Source organism: Corvus moneduloides, chromosome 7, assembly GCF_009650955.1.
Source record: "Corvus moneduloides isolate bCorMon1 chromosome 7, bCorMon1.pri, whole genome shotgun sequence".
Lineage (NCBI taxonomy): Eukaryota > Metazoa > Chordata > Aves > Passeriformes > Corvidae > Corvus > Corvus moneduloides.
This window is the reverse complement of record NC_045482.1, coordinates 13,596,014-13,620,441: the sequence shown is the minus strand read 5'-3', so window position 1 is coordinate 13,620,441 and position 24,428 is coordinate 13,596,014. Positions and strand designations below refer to the sequence as shown.

Sequence of the window (24,428 nt, the reverse complement as noted above, 5' to 3'; positions counted from 1 at the left end):
AGTAATCTAAGAAATTCAGCTGCAAGATCATTCACTGATTATGATCTTCATTAGGACGTATAATGTATGAACTTGCCTTTCTGCCAACTTTCTGTTGTTATGTCGTCTAAAGTAAAATTACTTGTGTTATATTAACATGGAAGGTTTTTGCTGACTTTCTCCCATGTATCAGCAATTGTTCTATCAACTTTTGAACACTGTGCAGACATTGTAAAAAGTATTCAGGCATGCCTGTGTGCCAGATTTGCATGATTTCAACAGTTGTTAGTGTTCATAAGATGAAGGTGCCTGACTATACAAGTCTGCTTTCAAATGGGGCTCCTCAGGAACGGAGGAGGTGTGTACACACATCCGTGCATTGCATGTGCCTTTGTGTTCCTACTGTTTAAAGAAATGGGCCTTAACATGGAACAGTAGTCAAAAACAGAATAATTAGGAAGGTGACATCAAAAACTCTATCTTAAGCTTTATATCTATTTTCATTCTTTTTAGCTCTTCGGCATGAGTAGGAAAGAGGAGGGGAGTGGCACAGATGTGTGACGAAAGGATAAGTACTGTTTCACATATCAAAGATACATAGCAGATTCAAAGTTTGAATTGTAAAGTCTCACAGGAGGGGTATGATATCTGAGCCAGAAAGAACATGGGATGACATCAGAATCCAAAACAATCTATTTTAGTTGACAGAAACACTGTTATTGACACTGATAATGGTCAATATGCAAACCTGGAAACAGTAGGTTACCATTTGTAGTGATTCCCTTTTTCAGAATATATTTCACGTTTTGGTAATATAGAGGTTTATACATCTGCTCTTTCCATAAGCTTGTCTTTGGTTTAGATTGATAGTCTTCCCAGCTGACAGTAATTATTAATAATATTTATCTGTATGGCAGCACAGAATGGGAATTTCTATCCCACACCATTGAAAATCTCTACAAAACAGCAAAGATGGAAGTTACACATTATAATAAACAGAGAAGGGGGAGTAGGTACGAACTAACAGCTCAGCTGGGAGATTTTTAGAGGTCCTGCATCCTTGTCAGTATTTTTTCCAGAATTTATAGAACTTGAAAGAAAATTCCTTCCTGAAAAGGTGAGAGTCCTAGGGAATCCTAGCCATCATAGAAGGGAAAGAAAGGTACAGACCTGTAAAGTAGAGATTGAACAAGAGCAACCAGTGTGAGTTTACAAAGGAATTTGGGACCATAGGTCCTGGGCAAGGTGAGCAAATCCAGGCTGGCATTTTTTCAGACAGAAACTGCTGCATGAGACATGAAGAACAAAACCAATTGATCTGAATGTTTTTAAAAGAAATAATAGGGAACTAATAGTGGAATTTAGAACAGGTCAAATACCAACTAAATATTAGATTCAAAAGGTATTTTTTCAAACTGGAATCTTGTACTGATGTGAAGGGTGAGAAGTGTCAGGAGGGATGGGGAGGAGGTTTGAATGATAAGTATTTTAGCAACACGGGAGGAAAGAAGCATCCAGATTTTTTATGACGTTGTGGGAATGAAACTGGCATGTTTTATTGGTAGAACATCTGTGGAAGGAAAGAGAGAAGTTTAAGATGACAAAAGTTGTGAGCTTCTGCAGCAGGCAAGGTGGCTACTAATTCTTGGTATCTTAAGAGAAAGAAGTAGAGAGAAGTATTTAGAAACTGAGATGAGCCCAGTTTTTCACATGATGAATTTAAATTGGAAAGGAAACCTGCCACATAGAGGGCATTAGAAATGTAAACATTGTAGTGGAGTAGAAAGCTTAATGGAGAAGGAAATCTGTGCCTTTTGTAAGTACAGTGGTGATTTTGCCGTGAATCCCCCATGAGTTAGACCACCAAAAGGAGGAGCAAGAAATAGAGCCCTTGTTAGACTGACAGGAGAGATAAAGCCAAGGGAAAAGAAGTTATGAAAGCAAGTGTCAGGAGTGAGAAGAGGAATTATATTCCTGGGACCAGGCGATGTCATGAATTTTTTCATCTTGTCTGGTGACTGCAGCCATGTGACTGATCCTACTGGGAGCTGGAACCCCTGCTCTGCTATGTTCCTACTGTTTGTACTTCGTGGGCAGCTTTGTTCAGAGCTATTTCAGCTGTGCCTGCATGGTTCTGCTGTGCTGTGAGATGCATCCAAACAGAAAAACAGACTTGCTGAACCCATGTCAAAATTGGCTTGAGATAAGTAGGAATTGAGCATCTGTGGCAAAAGCTCCAGGACCAGAAGGACAATGAAAAAGAGAGATTTTGCCAGAAAGCTCAGCGCTAGTTAAGACACATGTGTTTTCTGGTGAATGATGTGGGGTCAGGTGTAAAGGACAAAAGAAAGTAGAATTTGAGGCTGAAACAGCTGCTGGAAATGTCCTACTTGTCTACAGTGGGATTTTTGTGCTATGCTTGCTGGGTCGCACTTACAGCTGTAACAAGTTTTGCCTTGATAATGGCCATGTGCATTGGCTGGTTTCTGCTTTATAATCAATAACAAAGCATTTCAAGGTATTAAAACCAAATCCAAGTATTCAGCTGTAGTACAAGAATTGTTGAGCTTTAGTCTTTTGCATCTGAGATTTTTGAACATATTGGAATTGCTACTGCATTGGTTTTTTGCCTTTTTTTTTTTTAATTTAACAACAGAAAATAGCAAAGCTGTTAGCAGTTGCTAACAGATTTCACTTAGTGCCTCATCTGTTGCTCAGCTGCTATTTACTTGTAGTTCCTGGTCTTTTTTTACACATGCAAAAAGAAGAATGATTGCTTTCCTGCTAAGCTTTTCCTTGATTGAAGCTTTATTTAGGTGACTGTGATTCAGGGAGACCATCAAGAAATCATGCTTTTATTTTTGTAATCATTGTTTTTTAAAAAGTCCTGTTTTTTCACACAGTATTAACTGAAACTCTTGGCTGCAGCATATTAACAACTGTGACATTTGGGCAAAGTAGGTTAATGTACTGGAGGTTTGAAACGCAGATGACACTGGTTAAAGTCTCTATAATCCAAAGTACTGTTTCACTGTGGTGCTGACTGCACAGTGTTTTGTTTCCTTGGTTGCTTCGGATGCACATATTGCCTGCCTTAGTTCTGAAGGTGTGTATGTGCTGTCCAAAGACAAACAAAAGTTGACTCTTAACTGGTTTTGTGTAACATTGGCCAAGGAGAGTTATATTTTACTTTTTGATGTTTTCTGGCACATCGTGCTGTCATTATTCGCTAATAACGCACCACTAGACAACAGACAGAACACTAAATTGATACTGTGTATCAAGAAAATGACTACATTAAATACTTTTCATTACTGGAGCTGTGACTAAATGTATACTTCAGTCTCAGGAAAAGGCTAGTGTCTAGCATCTACACTGAATCTTTTTCAGAACAGAAATAATACTGAGTTCTGTGCAGATACATTGGAGCAGCAGGATTTCACAATGCCACATTTGATTCTTGGCTCATCCCTTTTCTCACGTTGAGCTGACTGATTCTTTCAGGGCACTGTGAGTCTTAGAAGGCTGCTGGACCACAAATGAGCTTCCCTGTACCTTTTTTTGAAGGTATTCAGTATTTTCAGGAGAAATGCTATAGTGAAACAGCATATTTGTGCCTTTGAAAAAACGTAGTGTGTAGTGTCATTGTTTAGAACTGTCAAAAGCTGTGTGAGGAGGCTGTTTGGAAGGGTTAATTAACCCTTTGGTGCAGGGTACTACAAATCCCTGATGCTGAACATTAATGCAAAATGTATTACCACTTATGACCGAGAATGCAAAACTGATCTAACCAAGAGGTTAATAAAATAAATTTTAAAATTATTCCTCAGTTTGTTAGGTGATGAACTCCAGATTTTAAATTTGTGGTCTATAGTTATTGAATTCCCATGCTTTGAAAAACTATCAAAATATTCTCTTCTAACAAAGGTAGGCTTTTTGTTTCTAAATTAAGTTGGCAGAAGACTGAACCTTTAAATCACCAGGGAAATGTGACCTCTCCCATGCAGTGCAGTTGTGTATCCTACTCCCATAGCAGTTGTTACAGTGCTGGAGTATACATAAGTCTGTGGCTCTCTCTACCTTTTCCAGATAGTGATTGTAAAAATTCTAGGCAGCCCTTTCAGTTTTATGGATATGAAGGTAAGATAGCTAATGGACTGCAGCCACACCAATGGCATTTTAATAGGTAGCTCCCCCAGGCAGAGACCAGGAGGCTGAAGTCATAATTATTTTTTTGTGGTATAAAAATCTAAAAGCAAGTATGTAATTGGTGACTCAGAGTAAAGAGTTGTGCTGAACTGGAGTGCAGTGAGAGAGCACTCTCTCATTCAGTCTTCATCTCTAGGCTGGACTCAGGAAGAAAAAAACAACCAACCTTCTTCGTATAAAGCGGTGCTTGTCAACTTGACTGTTTCACTAGAAAATATTTTAAAAATTAGTATAGGTGAGAAAATGTCTATCCCCCAGCACTATTGTACATCAACCATGACTTGCATATTTGTGCACATATATATATAACTGCAAGCCCAGGGAGCAGGAATATGTATGTGTGTATTAGTTAGATTTGCTTTTTTGCTCTTCAGAAAGAGTGCGATTTCCCACATAATAGTTCATCTTAAATTATTTACCTTCCATTTCACAATATGAGCCATGAATATTTTATTTTTTGTCCCTTTAATTTGCCAATTTTCCTTTGAGCTAAGTGCCTTAGTGATTTTAATTTTTCATTCTAGTTGGAAGACAGAAATGACCCTTTTTTCATTACTACTATTATAGGCCTTGTGCTCAGAATGATACTTTTTACAACCAGCACTGTTGAGTCTGTAATGGTATTGCAGAGTAGATAGCATAATATACAGATATTGACTTCCATTAAGTATGGCACTGTGATAACTTATGGAGAGATTTTTTTTTTTCTACTCTGTTGCCCTTAGAAGTTGAGTGTTGTAGAAGAAAAGGTAGCAATATATGACAAAGGAGCAAATAATAAAGATGTGACTTGTTGAGAGGGGTGGGGTATATAACTTTTTAATGTATTTATCTGTGTATGATGCTGGAAATCAATATGGACATGGACAGATAAAAAAATCCCCACAACTAGATTAAATTATGTTTTAATTAGGCTAAAGTTATTTTAGATATTTTTTGTCCTCAATTGAGAAATGATCCGAGATGGATCATGTGTATCTGAAATACAGCATCAGTTAATGAGGCAGATGAGTTACTTAGAGGCCTTGATTTCCTTTTGCATAATAAAATTCCCACTTTTCATTTAGGTAAATTAGTAAATAAAACTCCACTTTCCTTTAAAGAGCATAAGAACATGAGAGAGAGGATATATCTAGTCAATTTAATCTACTTCAAATTTTTCAAGTATCTTAAGCAAAAAAAACTAAACAAACATTTCATTTTACATGTATGGCTTTTTCTTTTTCTCCACCATATTAATTCCTCCTTGGCTGCATTCATAGACAGACTAAAGCAGAGAAAATAAGGGGGTTTTGTGCTAAAAATGATCATGCAGACTGCCTACTAAAGGCTGATTTGTTTAATTAAGCATCTGTTCTCCCCTTAATATGCATGCATAAATCTCATTAACGTTAGATGTATGCAAGTGCAGTGAAGAATAGACCCCTCACTCTCATTACTGAACTTGGATAACAAGATTTATATTTACTTAACAGATCAGAGCAGAAAGTTCCCTCTGACTATTTAAAAGAACTCGAAATTACAAACTGTTTGCAAGGAGCATGCTTTTTGTGAACTACTTGCATGTTCACTTCAAGTTGAAATATCATTATTCAAGTCATTACTAAGCAAAAAAAAAAAAAAAAAAAAAAGCAGTGTGCTCTGTCTGTGAGGATTAACTTTATACATTAAATTCTACTTAAATGGTTACTTGCCTATTTCATACTGACCTCTGTGCATGCCACAACTGCTAAAAGTAAACTCCAGGTGTTTTCTGGAGGTAGCATATTTCTTCCAAGTGTCTGTCTCTAATCTCCCAAGAAATGTGTTCTGCGAGAAGTGTCCTAGAAAGCAAAGTGTATTCTTGAGGAATACTGAACAGTGCAGCACTGTGTTCATCCGTCATTCACCAGAGTTGGCTGTTACTTGCTCTAAAATCTGGCTGAGGATAAAACTTGAATTTCCATGTTTTCTATATAAATTGTGGTGCATTGGGTATTTCTGTAGATAATACAGATGCATTATGGTTAAAGGTCCTAGAGGGTTTAGAGTCATGCCCACAAGAATTAGAATTAAGGCTTCCTGTGCTGTACTTTAACCAATAAATACATGTTTTGCTCAGGAGTACAGTGCAGAGTATAAGTTCTACCTTGACACCAAAAGAAACAACAGGGTTTTGCTGATTTTCTGAATCAGTAGTTCTTGTAACATGACCGTGGTAGACAGGGGGGTTAGGGGATAGACAACAATTATCAGAGAAATGATACAGAAGGGGACTCCTGACAGATTCCTTAACTACAGGGTGCTGGTGGGTGCTGGTTTAATAGGTATTGGCATTAACAGCCATCTGTAGAGAAAATTAAATGTACTCATCTCACTGAATTATGATCTATGCCACACAACGCAGTCAAACCAAAGTAATATTTATATTATAGTGCAGAGTCATTGATTAAATACACATGGCATCTCAAATCCAGTTGACATTTTAAGTCGAAATGATTGCAGACATGCGGTCATTTATTTAACTATTACTTTAAAAAATGTGTCTCTACTTGTTATTAATACAAGAAAGTCAGACCTGACCAATATTTCAATAGGCTGACCTTTTGTTTTGCTGACATATAAAAGGAACAAAGCTCCTTTTGGGGTAGTCACAATTTCAGAGCATATGAAGTATGCTAGCTTCAGAAAAAACCTGACCCCTTGAACTACTCTGTCTCTTTCTTCCCTCTTTTTTTCCACACAGTATTTTTGAAAGAAAATGAAGAAGAGATGGTTTAGGAGATAGGAAAAGTTTTAGGTTTAGGATTAGATAGGCAAATGTTTAGGAGATATACTGTGAGAGAGGCTTTGTTTCAAATGCCTGCTCTGCTACTGATTTCTTGGGAATCACTGGTTAACTCAGCTGCTCTGAGCCCTAGTTTCTACACAAAAGTTATCCTCTGTGCTTGTAAAAAATGAAAATAACAACATTTCCCTGTTTATATTATCATTGTTCAGCTAAACCTGTTAAAAATTAAATGCGTTTAAAAACTAGTCTGGTTACTCCTGTAACAGTGTAGCAGGCAAATAGTTTTATTCTTAAGAAAATGAAAAGTAGTAAGCTTTCATATGACTTTCTCAAACTAATTTTCCTCCCCATACCCATTCTTGTTTAATGTGGGCAAATTATTTTTTTCTCTGCAGATTAGTCCTCTTTTTGTCCTTACTCTGTTGTCCTGAAGACTAGCAGCATCTTCCCCCTTTCACAGAAGCCCTATATGGGATGCCATCTTTTCATGAACCTTAAATCCACTCAGCAGGGCACTGTGTAAAATTTGCTGACTTACTACACAGCACACTGAAGACATGACCACACAGAAATTTCTTCCCTTTCTGTTTGGACTCGTGTTGCTTCCAGATTATTATTATTCTCCTGTGGCTCATACTGCCGTGTCCTGGTTCTGAGTGCTCACACCTGCCCCTGCCAGCTCCAACTCTGTTCCCTTCCTGCTCCTGTCTGTATTACCTGGCTGCTGTGGTCACCTGCTTTGAGCAGCCACGAGCACTCACAGCCTTTGAAGGCAGCACTTTGCCTTCTACTGCAGCGTTTGCAGCAAGTCTGGCAGAAAGTGTTTTATGCAGCTTTCAACTTCCCTGAGAGTTGCCTCTGCTGCAGAACATCCACCATGTGCATGAGCATTGGCAAGGCTAAATAAATGATGAAGTAAGGCTTTACATTCTTTCTGCCCCAGCTCTTGCTTCCCGTCTCTGTCCAACGGCAGTGAGAAAAGCTCTTTACAGCTTCCTGCTCTGCACCACATTTGGCCATGTCCCATTCACCTCCACCTCTCCTCATTGGTTCAGATGTGAGTGCAAAGGTGCAGGATTGATCCTTACCCAGCAGTTCCAGCTCATTCAGCTGTTAACTTAGCAGGTAACTGGTGTTCCTATCACCTCCAGCCCTTCATCCTGGACAACGCTTGTTTGTCACCAGGTTTCTGCTTTTGTTACTTTCTCCTCCTCTCTCTACCCTATTCTGCAGCCTGGGCTCTCTCTTGTCCTGGTTGTCACTCAGCTTATGCAGAGTCTTGAGTAATAAGCCCAGCAGAGTTCCTTAGTCTGGGCTCTGCACTCAGTGTGGGTTGCTTCTACTCTATGCCTTGTCATGAGCAGCAACTGCTCTGATTTCTCAGTGGTCACGATGCGGTTTGGCATTTACCATAGAAGTTAATTATGCTATCCAGTGCTCCCCTCACAAAAATATTTACATTCAAAGAATCTTCCCCTGCTTGCTTCCTTTATTCAGTGAAAATGACATCTCTAGGGTCTTGGCTTGGCCCTGGTGCATGCGAGAGAATTTGATCTTGCTCTTTAGAGATGTTGGAATAATTCTTAGGGGTGAAAATGAAGAGGCCTTCTCCTTTTTCCCTTTCTGTTCTTGCAACTTCCCACTTTTGCTCTATTTTGCTCAATATCTGGAGAACAAACAGTAAAGAATGAATAGAAAGTGACTGGGGCAAATATAAAATGTTAGCCAAATGCTGACATGAAAAAACCTGTCCCTCTCTGTGTGTTAAAAATTCTGTATGTATATTTAGTACAAGATACATGGGCCACTAAGTGTCTGCTATGGCTCTTTAGCATTTAACTCCAGTATTGGGTTTGAAGTAATGAACTGTATGCCTGTGCCATTCATTGCCCTTTATTTGAAAGCAGTGAATACCTGGCCCCAGACTAGCCCCAGATTATCATCAGATTGGTTGGTAGTAATGTGTAAATAGAATTGTAAAGCTATTTTCTGGGCAGAAGGCCACAATTGTTGTTTGCTATTTTCCTTCTAACCAAAGAAACCTAGTGTGTAATGAGTCAGGCACTGTGCATTCTACCCCTGTCATCTTTGAGTTTAGCTTTTTATCCTCTGATGTGGAAATCTGTATTACAGTAGCTCTGTATAACAGACATCCTAATGTTCTGGTTTTAATTAAAATTAGATTGAGGAAATAAACAATTCAAAGAAGTTAGCTTTCCTTTTTGTGTCCACCCCCAGCCCCCTGCAAAGACACTTTCCATATCCTCTTCTGTGTTTGGAAGTGTTTGTTTTCATTCACATGCTCTTGGATTGTTCAGCCTCCCGAACAGACAGCTTCCCTAACAGACAGCGAGGAAGGACTCTCAAGGAAGCTTAATGTTACTCATTTAATCTTCTTAGCAATACATATTTTTAAATTATTGATTTTTTTGGTCTGTTTGGTTTGATACAGGCTGCAATTGAAGATTTCACAAGACCAAACTGCACTGCTTCTGAGAAAAAATTTTCACAATACAGCTGCAGATTAATTCTAGTGACTATATGTGTGTATAGATACACCAGAGAGTGAGTGACTTAGTTACTTAAAAAGAAATTAGCAAATATTTCTTCCCTTTAAAATGGCAGATTATTATGATTGTAAGTGCTGCAATAGGTTAATGTACCTCTTCATCCCTGAAGACCTCTGCCTCATCTCTTTTGTAATTAATTCCTGTTTAGGCTATTTTAGCTTGGTTGTCATTTGTTGCTTCCCAAACCATCAGTCATCTGCAGCAGTGGAGGGTGCTGTAGGCAGGATCAGGCAGAGCTCCAGGAGCTCTGGGCTGAAATGGCTTGGGAAGATAAGAAGAGAAATTTCTAGGTATAGATTTGCTTTGAACCCTCTCTGCCTATAGCAGTGGTGTCAGCTGCTCTGTTCCTACGTGTCAGACGTTTGCTAATTTCAGTAATTGCACAATGGAAGTTGTATTTACATATGTGTGGTATGAATGCTGACACTGTTCTGTAAGGCCACTACGAGAACCTCTAAATCCTGTGGTGCTGCTCCTCTCTGCACTGCGCAATTTGTTGACTTGCCTGTGAAGTCTGGTGTACCCTGTGAGCAGGGAAAACTGATTTGGCAATGCGAGCTTGCTAATTCTGAGTGGATAACTGGCTTTAGTCCCCAATGCTGAAATGAAGCGAATTTTGGGTTATTGCATCTCCTGCATGGAAAATACTATTAAAAATCTGTGTCTTAGAGATACTTGAGTATTTTACAAAGACTTACATGTTTCTGGCAGTCTTGGAGGGGAGGAAGGAAGCTGCACTCTTACAAAATATGTGTTCTAGTGGTCTAATTAGAAACACACCAAATTTTAGGCAGTCTAAAATATGCTAACAAAATTATTCCAATAACAGTATATTTATTTAGTTCATCCCTAACATTTATTCTGGTTTAAATACCAGCTTCCTCTGCCTTGTGGGGATATTCAGATTGGAGAAAATGAGTTTAATCTTTTTTGGTTTTAGGCTAGAGTTTAAAGAAATTGAAAGATGATGTTCCTGTCATAGTGGGAAGAAGGATCACTACTGGCCCTAGATTAGCTGTGGAAAACTTACATTATACCATAAACTGCTGTCCATGCACTTGTATGGAATTGAAAGTGGAGCACAGACAAAATGATCTTTCACTAGAGAAGATTAAAAAGAAGAAAAAAAAAAAGAAAGAAAATAAAAGTTACCAGTTCCTCTAGAACAGGGGAAAAAAAGTGAGGATTGAGGTTCAGAATAAGTGAATAGTTAGATTTACTTGAGTGTTAAGGCCTCAATCCAGCAGAACAAAGCAATAGACTACAGGTGTATTATATGTGCTTCTGTCTTCCTTGTTCTAGGTCTTTATTGAAACAATACGTTTACACCATAATAAAAGGCTACGGTGGAGCTAAAATTAAAATATATAGGTAACTATGGGAAGTGTGTTTGTTATTTGTGAAGATTGTGTGTGTGAGTTTAATTTACTCATCACATGTAGAAACCCAAAATTTTCTACCTTTGCTATTTTAACCTGTTACCTTATTCTTTTATTTTTATGGAACTCATGTGCTAGCACATAAATCTTTGAAAGTATTGCATATTAGTTTCCAGAATATCAAGTAAAAAGCCGTGTCTCTTTTTTTGACAAACTATTTCTGTCTCTATTATAAAGAACAGCAAAAGATTAGGAGAGAAGGTGATGGATTTACATGTTTGCATACTATAAATACCTTAGGCAAGGGGAGCAAGGAGATGCTTAGGGGCTACATAGACTAAAAGGAGCTTCTTTACAGTAGAATAGTCTTGTCACATCACTGTATCTGCCTCATCTTCTCAAGGTCACATAGACACTCAAAGACATTGAACCAGCCCACGCCTGGAAAAAAGCATGTTTGGCAGAGTATTGTATTAATGGCTTCATGGGACACCAAGAGCATTTGTTGATCTTGGCTGTCAGTTTATTGTCTTTCTCAGTCTTAGTTTATTTTGTGTACATCAGCCATTCACTGCGTACCTGGGGACACAAATTGCCTATAACAGATCAAATTTGCTGGTCAAAGGTTCACGCACTCTCTCTCATGAGGCTGTTTGCCTGTGATAGCACTGGTGTCTGTTGGCTTTGATACCACAATTACTGCAGTAATATTGTAATGACTTTGTACACTCATTAAAGCTCCATAGAAAGTTCTAGTGTTCCAGGTAGACAACAACAAACTCCTTGATCAATCTGGGATCTCCTTACTCAAGCAGATTTCTTTGTGAGGAATCTTACGTGTTGTATTAAGAAAATACAAGTCAGCCTGAAACCAGGAGAATGACTTCTGTAGAGAGAAATTCTCATCTACAGGGGCTAACATTTTAGGTTGTCCAGCCATGTTTAGACCAGTTCCATCCTTAAATTTCCATGTAAGTAAATGGAAAATTATGAACGTATAGGTTTCTGTTTAATATCCACCATGCAGAGCAGCTACAGACCTAAACCAAGTCTACAATATAAAGGTTGATCTGGAAATCTGTAATATAAGTCAGAGGAAATTTCGTATTTAGTATTGATCAGAGAAGGAATAAAAATATGAAATTAAATTAGTTGCATAAAATGTTAAGCTGATTTATAAGCAAAAAGGAAAAGTTTGTAAATCAAGCACTGACGTATGATGTTTTCACTCTGTTTGTAAATATTGACTTAAAATGAGCTTTAAAAAGCAATTAAAAATTAAAATTTGTGGTTGGTAGCTTTCTCAAGGAGCCAGTTTCAAAGTCTGACCAAACAGAAGAGTGAAACCAAAATAAAACATCAGGGAAGAGGAAAAAAAGCCAAGCTGGAAAGCAACTTAAATTGATACAGTGTCTGTATACAGATAATTGAAGCCATGAGATTTAATTAAAAGTACCAAGTGGATGTTGCTATCAAGAATGAGACAGTGAGACTTAAATAGAATTTCTCTGAATGTGTATGGAGAATTTTAAGAGCAAGATAAGAAAAAGAATAATTCTACTGTTGGCTACAGAGAAAGGTATTCACTGAAAAACAGCTCAAGCTGTGGGCATTTTCCAGGACCCCTGGGTACCAAATTTCAAGGATAACCAAATGCTCTATAAAAGCATCTTGTGATCAATTATATTGAATGGCACAGAGGAGTTGCATTGAATCAACAGAGATGACAATCCATTTGGCTGAGCAAAGAAAGATCATTACGGACCTTTGATACAGCAGTTTCAGTTCCGTATCTGTCCATTTTGGAACTTGGACTTGTAATAATTGTGTTGGTCTCTTGAAAAAACAAAACTTTAATAAAGTCAATATACAGTAGCACTTCTCAAACATAGAACAAAGGAAGATGATAAAGTACTGCAGCTCTCAGGTTTTATGACCTCTTGCTTTAGCACAGATACCGTTTGTGCATTTAGATGACAACACAAAAAGTCCGGTGGTCAGACTGCATTTTGCATGGCCAGCAGTGAGATTTAGTGTAAAAATGTTTACTGTTTCATGGCAAAAGCAGAAGGAATAGGGATCAGCTGCAGAAGTGATCAGACCTGATTGCAGAAAATGCAGTAGAAATACCAAGAGAAGCAGAGCAGAGTGATCAGAAGGAAGGGTTGGGGGAACTTAAATAAGCAACAGTCATTTCAAGATAGTGGATAACATCCTGCAGCCTGTTGGTCTTCCTGAAATAAATAACAACAGATGTTTTAAAGAGATATGGATTGGTCTTAAGCCACAGAAATACAAACATTGTGGCAAAATTCTGCAGTCAAACCTTGCTGAACTTCATGGAAGTCTTGTACTGGATGAGGCCCCCAGAGTGTTCCTGGGTCTGAACAGGTGTGAGCTTGAAATGAGCCAGCATGAAGTTGTGAATAATGCTTTTTCCCTTTGAGTTGTAAGGCTGTAGGAGAATTAACTCTAGTCCCAGTTCCATGTGGGCTTTGGAGTGATGAATATTTTTTCAGACTTGCTGGGGAAATCCTAGCTTGAGACTATGAGAACTGGACTTGGTAAGACCCACTTCTTTCCCTGAATAGGGAACCTAAAACCAGTATATTGAAGTTCTCTGTTTCTTTCAATAACTCAGTATCAGATTTTTTTTTCTGCAGAAATGTATTTCAACTGATAGTCCTGAAAACTGCTGTCTAAACTTAGAGGTATTTCTGCTACTCATTTATTCTCACTGGTACACAAAGATGTCTGAGACCAAATTAATTTTGTAGCTGCATCTTTATAATCCCATTGTTTCTAGTTGTGTTTCACAAGAATAATTACAGATGGAATTTAACCTTTGTAATGCATAAAAAAAGAACAAAATGGAGGTTTTTGAATATTATCTTTGTTGGGGTTTAGGGTTAAAATGAGTAAAAAAATGGGAGAAACTGATTTTATTTACTTAATATATGGCAGAATTCCCAGAAGCAGCAGATCTGTGAAAGTCCTATTTGCACTGTGTAGCACTCAGTGTTGGGTAGGAGAGGAAACAGGCTTTTTGTCCCTGGGAATTTTTAGATTTTCCTATAACATTTTGCCTGTGTTCAGACAACAGTTTCAAAACTCAAATATTGCTATTTGGTTAATTCTGAAAAAGAAAAGGGTTGGGTCAGTTAAAAATATGCATTTTTATTCTCACTTCTCATTTTTAGACCCTTTTAATAAGGACTGAGATGGATATTAATGTGAAGAGGCACTTCATTTAAAATCCTTTACTTACTGTGAAAATATTTACTGTGAAAATACAAGAAAACCTGACATTTTTTACAAATCCATTTATGACATTACTGAAGAACAAAGAGAAATTGCTTACCAAACAAGCGCCCAGTAACCTCCATTGTTTCCTTGCTTCATAAAGTTTCAAAAACTAAAGTTTTATGAAAACTTCTGGAAAGAGAAATGGTATTTTATAGTACTTCAGGAAAAGGCCTGTAGTGATTGTCATACCCAAGGTTCAGCATCATAAAAAGTGTGCATGATGGGACTGAAAAATGTAACTTCTTTTGTATAGTCATTGCCGTTATTAATTCTAAAAATCTGGCCTGTAACACTTCTAGAACATGGAGCAGAGCTAAAAAGAACTTTCATGTGAAATCAACTCCTGATTCCAAAAATGTCTGTAGTAGTAATAAGAAGCTTCTGATAAGGCACTCACTCATGGCTGTGAGGAACAGATGGTGATGGCCAGTCAAAGCCCTGCTGCAGCCCATGAGGTTCTGGTAGGATTTACTGTGGCATTCAGAGTGCTCTGAGGAAAGTAAGAAACCTGCTCAAAGTAAAACCGAACATCATGGGCTAATAGACATACTCATAGGAAGGCCACTCAGCAGATTCAGCTGAAAGGTTATAAGATGAAATGAGTATTAAAGAATGATGGCAACTCTGCAGGAGTGGAGAGAGAGTACTAAATGTGAAAATCAAGGCATATCGTTGCCCTCCTTTATGCCTCTTATTTTGTTAAAAGTGAGGCTGACACTGTGTGTCTTTTTTAAAGAGAAGAACACTGATTTAAGGGTTTCCTCAGTAGTGCTCTCCTCTCTGTATCCCCCGAGCCCCACCCTGTGTTCACAGTGACAGCAGCGACCAGTGCCCCGTCCTGCTGGATAAGGGACAGTGAGAGAAGTGCTTCCACCCTCCAGTAGCCTTTCCCAGTCACTGCAAAGAAATCTACCATATAATATGAATGAATGAAGGAAGGAAATACAGTCAGGGATAAAGCAATCCTTTTCATTCCCTTCCTTTGAGCCCTGTAGCAGTAGCTTTCCAGGTTTCCCCTGCCTATGCCAGCCAAGGATATGTTTTCTTAAAAAGAATGCCCCACAGAGGTCCCAATGCAGGATTTTCCTGTGTTGTAACTGGTTACAGTTTGTGTCCATATACAGATGCCCTTCACAGCTTGTTTCCAAAATGAAAGTTGGCATTATGCTTGTTATTGTTCAGCTGTACATAAAGTGAAACAGACTTTCAAAAATCATTTGCAGAAGATTTGCTGTGACTATTGACATTTTCTGACAACCTAATTTTTCTTGTAGACCTTCCACTCTCCTCCCACCTCTCGCCACCTCCCAATTCCTACCCTGCAAACAGCAGAAATGTATTTGGGAAAATGAAAAAGTTATGAATCAAACTTTGGAGGTATTTTTTAATTGACCCTGGGTGGACATTTAGATGGAGCTGATAGAAAGGTTGCAGATGTTCTGTATTAAAAAGTCTCTTTATATTAGATGATGCTGTGTCCTGCATCAAATGATTGAGTAGTCTCCTGTGGAAACATGCATTTACCCCTAGTACATTCTGAGCAGTTTCAGTTATGTACATATTTCATCTGTCACTGAATTAACCTGAAAAGTCTATGGGTAACCAGATCCCTGGGATGGAAGGGCTTGCTTGATGCTTGTTTGATAAAGAACTTTTTTTTGATGCTAAAACTTAACAGGCTTGTTCTAAAATGAAGCCACTGATATTTCTCTTGGAACCATAGGCTGCATAGCTTAAAAGCCCAGCATGTCACGTAGAGACTTTGTTCCAGTTACGTATTTCATCGTTGGCACCAAGTAGTGTAGACTAGTTTGGGGCAGGGGTTTTTTTTGTGGTGGGTTTTTTGTTGTTGTTCTTGGGGGGGTTGGTGGTTTTCTTTTTATTTTTGGTGGTGGTGGTTTGGGGGTTTTTGAGGGGTTTTTGGTTTTGTCGTAGTTTTTTTTTTTAAATCCTGACCAAGAATGGTATTAACCAAAACTGGCTACGTGCACGTATATTTTCATTAAAAATGGGTAATGCTGTCAGAGAAAAACAGCGAGAAATTCTAGAGACTATAATATAAAAATACTGATAATTTTGGTATTTTGAGTAAAACAGTATGAACTGGGATTGAGTTTCAGGCTAGAGAAATGCTAACTTTAAGACTAATTCAATTCGAAGCCTTTGTTACAAGCTGCCTCTTACAATATAGCTGGGAATCCATAATACTGTATAGTTTCACTTGCATTATATGAAAACATGATCATTTGCTTTAAAAAAAAAAAAACACTTCATTTTTAATGTTGTAATCTTTTAATAATGAGTGGCTGAACTATCTCTGTAATTCATTACCCTTTCAGCTGTTAGATGAATGGGATATGTTATGGTTTGTCATTATTCTCCATGGTGGCAAGGAGAACAGACTGGGCATTTAAATCGCCTTCCACTGCATGGGCTATAGACATGCTGATGACTTGCTGTGAGATTACATTTAGTTCCAGGATCTCTCGTGCTTCAGAGTGTAATGCATTTGGTTGCCATGATGAACAAAAGCTTCCAATGGTTTATGTAGGTATACTAGGAGTGAAATGAAAGAGAAAGAGCAAAGAATGCAAGTAAAATGTTGCTTTCTTTTACAAATGACTGGTTGAGTACAGAGGAAAAAGTAATAAATGTATGTGAGAAGGGAAACAAATATAGTAGTCGAAATATTATATGGACATCTATGTGTGTGTGTGTAGATATATAATGTGAAATACAGTATAATCTTAACATTGTTATGTACATACTTAGGACTGCACTGGCTCATTACCCATTGCATCAAGGATGCTCAAGTGTTTATTATGCTATTTACCAAATTATAGCTATTTCCTGAACAGCCGGCCTCCGCTGAATATGCTTGTATTCTGTCCATCTTTAATAATGAAGCCTGCACTTTGGGGCAGAAACATAGTCTGGCAATGATCAGCAGGAAATAAGAGAGAAATTGGTAATCTCTTTAGCTTCACTGTTTTATGTTGTTTACTTGCCTCTCCCAAGTATTCTTTTGGGGAACCTGGGCAGCAGAGGTCAGGCAGCTGAATTTCTTAGTGAGTATTAGGAACTGGGCTGAAGAGCAAACAGATATTTAGTAAGTTTTTTATAGTGGTTTTTTCAATTGCATCTAAGATTTAGCTAGTCAACTCTGGGTGGAGTGTTGTAATACTTTTAATAAAAAATATGTGTTTATTAATTTATAAATACCAGTTATGTTTTTCAACTTCTGCATAGGTATGTAAAATGGATTATATGTTAATAAACACTGCTGGGAGGTAGAGGGACTCAGAGGAGTTTTTGAATATTACCATTTATAGTGGTGGAACTTTTACTTTTTTTCAAATACATGAGTCAGTTACACATGCTGTTCCTCACGCTTTATAGCATTGCTCCAAAGTTTAACTTGGTAATGCAGTGCTTAATCATAAATTTGATTTTATTTCATTTTAACATTCAGAAAAATATCCTCAATGAGGTTTAAGGAAACTGTTTGGAATATAAATGTTGGCATATAATCCCTTCAGTTATTGAAAAAATAGTCCAATCAATCTCTAGGTTGGCTTTTTAGCTCAAAATGCCTTAATGTGACAGGAATGCACTATAATCTATGAAAGGAATGTCTTAATTTATCACAGAGCCCATTACTTTTGAGTTATATTTTGTGCTCTGGGTATCTGTACTTAATTCTTCACAGATAACATAGAATGAAGTCTTGCCTGTGATGCATTTTAGAAAATTGAGTTTATTGTTTTCTTTTCCAAAGAAAAGAGTGGTTTCTCTTACTGTGGAGGTAAGTGCAGTGCCTCATAAGTTTTTGGAATGCCCTTGTAACTCTACAAAACCAATGTTCTCGAGGTCTTAACAGCCAGCTGTGGAAGCTGAGCATACCTTTGTGGGGAGAACATAGCTGGATCCTCTGCAACTTTTGCATTTCCCTCTCCACACCATGAAGTTCAGTACTTCATACTCATTTCTCATGTACTAGAGAGTGCTAGTCTGGATTAAATGCTTGAATTTAAGATACATTGAAGACAGATGTGATCAACATTATTCTGTGTGTTTGGACTTTGAAGAACCTCCAATTCTATTTAGGATTTTGTATGATGAAGAGTTAAATTCTGTTTTAAGGTACTTGAATCTACCCAAGACTTGCTGCCAATTTTTGTTGCTAACAGAGATGTTCTCCAGCCCCTAACTTTGTGCATCTGTATTTGATAAGGCTGGCAAAATGTATTTGATTAGGGTGGGTTTTTATGGAGGGGCCATTCAGAGGCAACTTTCTTACGTACTCTGATGTGTGTCATAAAGAAAGGTTTTTCACATTAGTGAAATGCTTAATTACTTCGGAGCAGCATAGTGGCTTTGGGTTTTAGACTTATTTGGACTGTAAGAGTGAAATGTAACAAATGTTACCATCTGCTGTTCTTATCCTGCCCCCCCCCGCCTTCCCTCTCGATGCCCCAACAGACTCCCTTCCTCTGTTTCATCCTTATTGTCTGATTCAAAAATCTTGTCAGGGTACTTAAGGCATGTAGTAGCTTCAAGGCATGAAGCGGGAGATCAGCTTTTCCCAAACAAGATTCCACACTTGTTCTGTGAATTAAGGGCTTTTACAAAGGTTAGCCAGAACTATAACAGCACCTTTTTTTTCTCCTTGAAAAGTAAACTTGATACATCTGTCACGTCTGAGGACTGGAAATTTCTGGCTTCATAGAGGAAAATGTGTCACTGCGGTGTGTGTCTTCTGACCTAACTATCCTAGAGATTTTTGTTCCATTTGTCTCCTACAAGCTTATATAATGAAGGAAGTCTCCCTAGGCATGATCAACCAAAGAGAGTGAGTAAAATACAATGGTTTCAATCAAGGTTTCTGCTAACCCAAGTTAGTTGTTACTCTTCAGTCAAAGGTGCTACCTTTCACCGTGGCAACCAGTAATAATTATTCTCTTCACAGACATTGTGTAGGTTTTCACTAGCCACTGGTCACAACCTTGTGCTTAAATTTGTAAGATGCTTTTTCTGTTTTGAATCCTAGTGTTTTATCCTTTTCAGAAAAATAGATTCCCCGTGACCTGAATTTCTGGAGTTCTGTGATGATCTCCAGTGGGAATATCTTGATAGGAAATGCTACAGATTTCTTTGTATGAGCCAGACTGTATTCCCAGCATGTGTGCAACCAATTCCAGGAAACTTGGGTTACTGCTTTTCCTGTAGAAATCTGTCCATAGCACAAAGGAGCTACCAAAATAATTAAAGAGAAAGCCTTAAAACTCACATGCTGCCCGGTTTATTATTACTGAATTGTGTTCAAGAGCCCTCATTTCCAGGCACAATACAGAAATTTGAACCCATCTGAAATTATTTCAAGGAGGGATGAGGAAGGCAGTGAAAAGCCCTAGTGATATTTTTGAAAACTCAGTTTGGTTTCTCTGAGTACCTAACCTTGACACTGAGATTGTTTTCTAGGGACCCTGGAGTACTCAAAAGTGGTCAGCTGTTGCAGAGTTAAGGGCCCTAGAAGCCCTGGCTTCTTCTACCAGGTTGCAGCTGCCACAGGGTAGCAGCAATGCTGCTAGCAGAGGAGTGGAGGGAGACAGGGTGGTTGGGTTTCCTCCCATCTCCTTGGGCAGCATCCCAGAAGACAACTCAGGGGCTGCTGTGGATGGCTCCTTCCAAGGGTATGGGATGGAGGAGAGCAGAAATGCTGGTCTGCCCTGGAGCTGCAGGCGGTAAGGTCACACTTCGTTACAGGAAGTCAGGTGATCTCCGAAGAGTCACAGTTGGAGGCCTCATTTATTTGATGTTAGATTGGGGTCAGACAGGTTTTTTCACTACAAGGTATTAAGTGTCTTACAAATCTTTATCAGATTTTTTTTCTTCCTGTTCTGCAGGGGTCTGTGGGGGGCTTCATAGAAGCTGCCAAAGCAAAGAGCAACTCCACCCTAAAAACTGAACATTTAAAGCACGTGCAAAAAAAAAAAAAGGTGCAGCAAAGCTTTCTTTGGCACTGCATAATGCTGTGGAGTGTCTTTCCCTACTGAACGCTCATTGCAGGCATTTTTGATTTTTAGCGTCCTGCACTTCTGTGAACAGGATTCGTGTGGTCAACGCATGATCCTGAAGGTAATTTACCTTGCGGTTTTAATTGGGTTGTTACTACTGACAGAATAAAGCAACACCTGTCTCATCTGAGATACTTCTGCAGAGTTTTTCTTCCTGTGCCTGCTTCTGGTAGTGCTTTTCTGACCATTATCAGGATGGTCCAGGAACAAAATATCTGAACAGAGCTTCATTTTCTCTCAGGTCTTCTCTTTTTCACACTGTATCTACCTTTCTCAGACTGGAATATCATTATAGAAATTTGATACCTCTGCACATTTAGCTGTATTTCTTTAGCTAAGCATAAAATTGAAGACCCATTTTACCTTACCTGTGTGGGGAAGCGAGTGAGGGAGTGTACTTTATATGCTATATGAATGTTAGTTACTCTTTGGTAAAGAAGTGACAATAAACACACTGCTTGTAAAGAGGATTCACATTAAGGCAGGTCTGCAGCACTGGTCTGGTCAAAGACTCTACTTTGCAAACAAAACTTGTATCTGTCATAGCATTCCAAGCTACTTTTGTGCATGCGTGTGGCAATGAATCTGTAATAGATCTTCATTTTTATTTGAATTCTCTTACTTTCTTTTTCTCCTCCTGTTCCGAGAAGTCACCACTTGGGTTAAATATTTCACTGTGGAAAATCTTACATGCTAGAGGCAAGAGCTACTAACACAAAAGAGGGTGAATAAGCAAAGGTAAAAAGGTGCATTTATAAATGTAGAGCAGCAAGGCCTAAAATGTGAGTTGCAAATGTAATTATGAAAATGTCAACAAATATGCAGATGTTTTATAATGGCTCTTACTGAGTGAACTTGTACCCCAGCTGACTTTTTAGAGAAGAACTGTAAATTCTTCCCTTTTTTCTCCTGCTTGGGCTGCTCCATCCCACACATGCAGGTGTTACAGTGTTACTTCGAAATTAGTTATAGAGATGACCCTGGTTCATCTCCCTGAGACTGTGTAAAGCCCACATAAACAGAATTGGGATGTGTTAGAAGCATCCATGATCATTCTGAGAGGCCTAGGACTCAGTCTGGAAATGAAGAATATGTCAAAGGTATGGAAAGCTTAATTGATGGCCTTGAAAAAAAACCAGCAACAAGTAACCTGATAAATGGTACAGACTGTTAATTAGATGTCTAAATTTACCAACTGTGTCAGGAAAATTAGGACACTGGGAACAATATGTCCCTAGGCTGCTCACTAAACAACTGCTGTACTACTTACTTATGTTTATCAGATGAAAAAATATGTGCTGAAAGGAGCACAGGCAGAAATCTCTCCTCTCTCACTAGCCTGAAGCTCCCAGGACTCTCTTCTCACAAGGCCTCTGTGTCCTGATATTCCCTTGTCTGAACTGATCACTGTCCTATGTGGCCACAGGAAACATTAAGCTGTTAAAGAATTTTGATAGTGTATGTACAGGAGAGAGCTGTGGGGGACTTCTGAGGCCTAATGTTCAGTGGAGACAATTTACAAGTTCCTGTTTGTTTATCAGGAATTGGACTGGGCCCACAGTGATGAGAGAAAGAGGGAATGTAGACTCCTACTTAGGTTTCTATGATTTAAGTATGTACATATTTAAATAAGTGTGTACTGCAAAATGTGGAGTATTTACATGTATGGTTATGTGCATATTTAAATACATTTATAGCTAAGTAGGCAAACATTTACATCATGCCTTCACGAGGACCCTGTGCCCTGGTCGCAGAGATGCTTCCTACAGTGCCTTCAGCCAGCAAGCAGCTCGCAGCCATGAGGAACACCATGGCTCACTTCCCATACCTCCTAACCTAGGCATTTGTGAGGGTCAGGAGAGACCATCATTTCAGTGATCACTAATTGCCTCTTAATTAGAAGTAACTCCTTAAATATCTAAGCCAGTCTTTACCATCCTTCCCTGTGTACCTGATACTAGGCAGAGCTGACTACCTAAGAGATAATAATGATGTTTTGAAAGACAGATGTTTTGCTTCTTTCTGGCACTTGGAAGTGATAACTTTCTAGATGTATTCTCTCCAGAGCCTGCCTTGGGCTAGTTGGTTTGTTTTTAATTCAGAAGGGAGTTGGGAAAGGACACATTTGCAGGTGGCTGTGTGTGCTCTGCTGTTGGTTGGAGGTGATGGTGCCGGTCACTGGCCATAGCCCTGTGTGCTTGGCTGCAGCCCTGCTCTCCTGGGCTTGCTGATGCAAGTGCTGCTGTGCCAGCCCTGATTTCTGGAATGCTGAGCCATGTATTGTTTGGAGCTGTGCAGAATGGCTTGAGAGATGTGTCAGGCAGGCAGGTGGTCATTTGAATCCTTTGAAGGGAAGATCAAGTACCTGATGCAAGCTTCAATAATAATAAGAGGAACTTGTAAGAGTTACTGGCCACAGATACACAAGATGTAAAGGGGGAGGTACTGGGATTTTAGGGATGAGAAAGATTTGGATGGGGGGTTTTTTTGCAACTGTAGCAGTGAGAAAGCACAGTGATACCTGAGGTAGCTGGGAGGAATGTGTTCCTGGGACAGCCTTGGGAGAGAGATCCCTGGCAGTGACTGGTGCTGATCCCCTCTATCCAACTGCAGCCGATTCTCTGCAGCTCTTGAGCAGTCTATATCATCAATGAGTTGCTAGCAGGAAAAAATACTAGCTAGGCTAGATTATGGAATATAATCATCTGCCTGCTCTGCAGACATTATCAAACAGACATTACAAACTTCTAGATTTGTATAGGTACATTTCTGGCATTGAATAAAATTGGAGTGATGACATTTCTGCTATGAACACCCTTCTGCCTAGGAGAAGGGTGTTGAAAAAGAAAATTGGATAGCAGCCTTGCAACATCTTTTTTCAATGTGGTGTTGTACAAGACATGGTCTTGAATGAGTGGGGATTTTTTTTAAAAGTTCAGATGAGAAATTCTAGGGAGCTCTTGAAGTACAAGTAGGTAGGATCAAAAAACTTCTAAATTTACTATATTCATTCTTTTTTTAACTTTGGCGTGCCTGATTTTCTCATTGAAGAAAACAAGTTCTACTCTACAGTTAATGTCAGATCAAAACAATCTTGTATATTCTGATTTCAATTCCACAGTCAGTTCCAATACTGACTGACTTCTGTCAGTCCTGAGGTGAGATGAGGGGTGTGGGTAATGGTGGATCAGAATGCAGGCAGCATAGCTGAAAATTGGTTATTCTCAGAGTAGCTAATATAGGTCATTACCTCAACCTTAGCATTACCTCAAGACCTCCAGCCTTTGCCCAGAAGAAAAACTTCTGTGGGAAAGTGTCTCTTTGCAGCCTACTGCTTCCTTGGCAGGCCTTTGCTGCCAGATTCTGACTGGAGTACTGGGCTTTGTTGCTGCCTGAAGCCTCTGGGATATCACATTCTCCCAGTGATCAGGAGGCTTGATGACTGTCCTTGTGCACAACAATAGTGTTTTCTTTTTTTACATTTAATTTGTCTAGGTGAGGGTAACAGGCAGAAACAGTATAAAAGGCAGAGCTGTGAGGATCCAGCCAGATAAAGAAGTTTCAACTGTCAGTTCTTGAGTTTGGGGTTTTTTGCTGTTCTACTGATGAGGCTTCTTCCCAAGTACAAAACTAATCTGTTGCTGTAGGGTCCTATGCATTTCAGTTCAGAAGCACTGCACTGTCCTTAATAATCACTTTTGTAAGACACTGCAGGAAAAAAAATTGTTTCTGCTTTGGTGCAAAAACACATGGGGCAGTGTGAGGATAGAATTGACAGGTTCTGCAGATTTGGGGAGGCCACACTTCGGGCCCTTGGAGATCATGCTATGTAAGCAAAATTAAGAAGTGGTGGGAGGGGCGTGTTTCACACCACTGGCAAAAGCCAATTGAAAACATCCATTTTTCTAGTTTTACAGGCTTTCATGAACTTTAGAGAGTCATAGAAATTGATACATTTGCTTTGTTAACAGAGTGGAAAGATCACACAGTTTACATTAAGGCAAATTAATGAGAGAAGCCAGATTAGTTCTTATTTAACAATAACCTATCCCACTGAGTTCATCCTTCTTTTCTGTCTTACTGTTTGATGACTTTCCAGGAAATAACAGGATAGCTTGTGCTTTTCAAATTAGTGCTG

General features: G+C 38.8%; 1 protein-coding gene across 1 annotated transcript in view; it reads left to right on the top strand.

Moving 5' to 3' along the window:
• Window positions 1–24,428, top strand: part of PARD3B (par-3 family cell polarity regulator beta) — a 402,476-nt gene that overhangs the window by 264,820 nt on the left and 113,228 nt on the right. The gene's annotated exons all lie outside the window — the stretch shown is intronic.